Raw genomic sequence first — 5,304 nt, 5'->3', positions numbered from 1 at the left:
TAAGAAGGTAGGCTAAACTCTAAACACATAAACCCATAATTAGAAAAATATTACATCACATGATACCACCAAACCAATATTATGATTTACATTACATAGCATGGACCTAATTAAAATTCCCAAACAAATATATATCTACCAAAATTTTTGCTAAGACCAATATCCACATGTTTCACCACCCAGTAGAAACCCTTAGTGCAATAACACAAAATAACCAATTGGATCCAAGTAGGACCACAAAATCATCATGCCAGCCAATGTAAATCCACCAAACAATTAAGACACAATCAAGAAGCACCTTCAACACATTAGGAACCAATTATGTAAGCTGGACCAAAATTACTTAACCATTTCAGTAAATATCACCAACCGCTAAAGCCAACCATTACCAAGAATATAAACTAGTAAACCAAAACATAAGCGATTGCTTCTGAAGCACCAAATCATGAACCAAATACATGACAAACATATAACCAACCTAAATAACCATCCAAAATTGAATCCAAGGATCTGATCATACTAGATCAGAATCAGCCAAAACCAAGTCCAACTAGGAGATATAAACTTATAAGGCATTGAGAACCAGGACATATAGACTTATAAGGCACTGAGAGGGGGGGGTGAATCAGTACAATAAAAAAATTAATAAATCTAATAACACCTTTCACCAACTTGAAAATCAATAAGCATGCAAGAAATATAACCACATAAGCAAATATCCAATAAAGGATGCAAATCATAACACAATGATTTTTCACGTGGAAACCCAAATGAGAAAAACCATAGTGGGAATTAGTACCCACAAAGATCAACTATCTACAGTATAGAGATATGACCAGTTAAGGTCATACAATCACCTTGTTAGGGGCACACCCGGTTAAGAGTTCTATAGCCTGGTTAAGAGATATACAGTAACGCCTGTTAGGACTAGCCCTGTAATGAGCTACCCACATTACTGGGATTTACAAACACAAGCTAATGTGTCACCTTGTTAGAGGATTTCACCTTGGAAACTTCTAGGATCCTAGCACACTTTGCTAGGAGTGTCCTTGCTAGAGGATTTTCTCACTGCAACTATTAGGAAGACAAGTTTGACTGATTTGGTGTTAGCACCTTTGTGCCTGATTAGATCCCCTTCTACTCTGCTTCTACCACCGACTAAACATCAAACTCTAACTCCTTCCACCGCATGATCAACTTCTCACTCTTGATCCACAAAATCATTCAATTTTCATCTCCTTATAAAAATTTTGTTAGGTTGGTAAAGAAACTTAGAACAATTCCCAAGATTCAATGAATATAGTCACCTTTCACATTTTCCTGCTCATTGCACTTCACTTATTTCGGCCAAAAAAACACAACATAAAGTCTACCAGTCACCGATCAAAGTAACTCTGCTTTACTGGTTCTCTGTTCTTCTAGAATGTGACTATTCTTCTAGTCATAACTTGCTCAATACTCCAAATCTGTTGATGCAGTTCAATCACAGACTCATAACAATGTCATAAACACATGTTCCAAACTATAGCATGTAACTCCTCACCAATCATCCATATTGGTTGCTTGATCATCGTTTTGTTCCTATTGACCAATTTGACAACTTAGCAGTATTTTTGTCTAACAAATTGCACTACCGGTTGGTCTAAATGACTTAGATGACTAACAAAACATGATTTCCATCAATGACAACACAAATAAAGTCATCAAATATCCTATTACAATTCTATCATCATCATCAAGCCAACAACCTCCCCCTTTGGCATTGATGGCAACACTTAGGAAAACTTTTGTCTAAGTGTCACATTACAACAATCATGACTCATGAATCAACTTACATACAAAACCCCCCCTTAGAAATTACATCCTATTACAAAATTTTGATTGACCTATACTACTCCCCCTTTGACAACAATGACAAAGGTAAGAAAATACATTTGCAACAAATGACTACAATACATCAAAATTTGTATTACCAAATGTATAGGAGTTCAAAAGTTTTACAATAATTACATTTTGAGAAAAACATCAGTAAAATTAGTCTTCAAGACTTTCAAGTTGTTCTCCCAAGTCTCCAATAGAGTAGATGTAATCTCAATGTGTGTCCGGATTTGGTATGCAATTTCTTCCATAGCATCAAGTGTACTCGTCTCCGGTGTAGTCAGAATTGCCTCTGCAAAATTTGTAACTTAGGGACTAGATGAGTATTTAACTCTTGCAATGATGTAGTCCTTTTAACTTGTTTAGCCTCATATGCTTTAATATTATGTTATATAATAATGAGAGATCTACCAAATTTTTTTTCTGAACCATTTAGAGGATCAAATGATTCACTTAAAACCTTTAGCTCTTGATGCTCTTGCTTCCTCTTGTTATCAATATCATCAAGAAATAATGAAAAGTTACAGATTGCAGATTAAATTTTACCTTTGGTCTTCAATGCTTCGCTAATATTCTCCATATTTTAATTTAGTCCTTCTCTGTCTTTGTCAATTGTTCTAATTAGCATCTCAATCCTTTTATTTTCATACTCTTTCTCTACATTGTGTACAGAAACTTCTCCAAGACTCTGCATTTTCTCCCCTACAGATGTGACCAAGTGGTCCAATTTCTCAATGGGAGTTGTGAGACTATCAGTGTCAGTCTTTGGTAATAGACTAGAAAAGATAACAACTGTAGTCTGTATAGTCTAAGTTTCTCTCCTCTAAACTCTTAACATCTTCTTCTTGGCCTTAGATTGCATTGAAGATGCAATCTCCATTAGTTCAAAAGGACTCATCATATCCATATTTACCGGTCCTTGAATAGGCATTGTGTCATCATCTTCATCATCATCAATGATCATTTTTGAAGTAGATAGCTAGGGGTTCACTTTCTTCTCTTGTTCTTCTTCTTTTTTCTTCTTGTCTTCATTCACCGATGGCTCTATAGTTGTTTACTCAACATCAACCTGTTCACTTTTTTTGAGTATCTTTCTACATTTATTCATCTTTCTCCATGGTTTAGTGATTTGTACATCATTAATTTGTGCATTCTCATGTGTGTTTGTTTCCACTTTATCCTTACTGGTTAGACTATCTTTTGGTATCACTAGTTCTTCTATTGTAACAGTAGGGACATATGTAGTAGTAGGAATGGATGTGGTGCCACCTTCTGGTTCTTTCTCTATTTGAGTAAATATCTGATAAATTTCCAATACATTTGGTAGTTCACCTTCAATTACCAGTGCCTCAGGAATATCTTCTTCCTTAGAGGATTCTATCTATTCTGGTTCCTCTTGTAAAAGACCTTAAAACTTCTACAAAATCACCTCAATCTCAGCTTGTACCGACTGGGACTCACCAATAAGAAATCTTGTTAACCTCTTTTTGGTTCTAAATAATGGTTTTGATTTCAAAATAGTTTCTTTTACTTCCTCCTTAAAATGACTTTGATTGCAAATTCATTAGTACATCCTCAATTATTTCTTTATCTTGCCTGATAACAGTCTTCCATCTAGCTTCTAGTTTACTATACAAAGACACAGCTATTTGACCTTATAATTCAATCAATGATTTTCTATAATGGCTCATAAACAAAACAACTAAATCTTCAATCTATTTACTCTCTTCCTCATCAAAATGATTATAATAATTATGTACACCAACCAATATACCATAATTCATTATATTCTTCAATAATTTTTCAAGTATAGTAAGTTTAGTTACCTATGGCTTGACTGATTTGATACTGGGTGCTTCAACCACTTTTAGATTTCTTACCACTGGCCCTCAATTCCTTCTTTCCACCTTCAGATTTTGTTTCCTCTACCTCTTCCTCTTCTGCAACTCTATGTGCTTTTTCTTTCTTTCTTTTCCCTCTAGCTTTAGGTGATGTAGGCTCATCTTGTTTTTCCTTTCTCATAATTTGTATCTTTGGAGGAGGAGGGGGCTTCTCCTTCTTCACATCAACACTTATTGTTTGTCTACCAGTTGGTGCACTAGATGTTACAACCTTCTTTTCTTCAAATCTGGCTCTAGCTTCATCAATCATTTTTGTTGTAAAGCCTTGTTCAACAACAAATTGCTCGACCTCTTTTCTGACCTTTTTGGCAGTTACCGGTTTAGCCAATTCAACATGTACTTGTCTAGATTTATCTTTAAAGTTGTTAAACCTACATACATTAAGATCTACCTGTTTGGATAGAAGGTGATAAACATAAATAGTTAATGTATCTGCCTCTACCTCGTATCCCATAGGCATGACCCATGAAATTCTTCGGTCTGCAACCTCCATCTGACATGTATCAGTGTCAACAATAAAACAAATGGAGTTTTCATACCTCTTCACAACATGCTTCGGTATCCTTTCTCTGTCATGCATTCTCTTATGAAAATCCTTAAAATATCCCCAAATTGTCTTTGTAAATTCATTCCAAATCATCTTGATACTTTTCTTAATTTATAACATTGTCAATATGTCCATAGACCATTGAATATCACCTATACCAAGAAATAAATTTTGGAAATGAAAAAACAAATCAATGATCAACTGACCAAACTTGAATTTTTATCGCTTGTCTTTCTTGATTGATTCCAGATTCAACATCAATTGGGCTCTCAAGGCTTTTGCTAGGTCATAATTAGCATTCTCCTTCAACATCTAGTAAGTTGTGTGGATAGAAGCTCTAGGAATGCTATTCATCTGATTTGAATGATAAACCTTGTAACCGATGGCCATAAATGCAAACTTCACTGTTGGATCATCTATATCATTTACCATCATAGCATGACCATCCCATTTTGACTTTGTCAATCAAACAACTTCATCCTTTGAAATTGATCTTAGAACAGGAACTTCACTGATTGCCCATAATCCAGTGACAACATAGATTTCCTCTTTTGTAATCTTATGTGGTCTATCTAACCACATGAACTGATCATGAATTCTACTCAAAACATATATGACATGCTCTTCTTCAAAATCATCTATAAATTTTAAAGCCTGATGAAAACCCTTATCGATAACCCTTCTGAATTCATCTTTTATTGCTCCTTGTTTATCATACAATAGCAAGTATTGATCAAATATAGCAAATGTCCCCAAATCCTCCAGTTTGCAATGAATATATGATCGAATGCCTTCCATATGCAAAACACCAAAGGGTATGTTGGATAGGGCTCTAGCTGGATCAGTTTCTGATGACTTATGAGGATGTCTCGTGAACTCTGGTCAAGGTCTTTCAGTAACATCAACAATGTATGTTGTATCCATTGTGAAAATTCAAATACATACTTAGATTCTTAGAGAAATACCTTTCAACTTCTT

Source organism: Cryptomeria japonica, chromosome 8, assembly GCF_030272615.1.
Source record: "Cryptomeria japonica chromosome 8, Sugi_1.0, whole genome shotgun sequence".
NCBI lineage: Eukaryota > Viridiplantae > Streptophyta > Pinopsida > Cupressales > Cupressaceae > Cryptomeria > Cryptomeria japonica.
Note: the sequence above shows the minus strand (reverse complement) of the source record.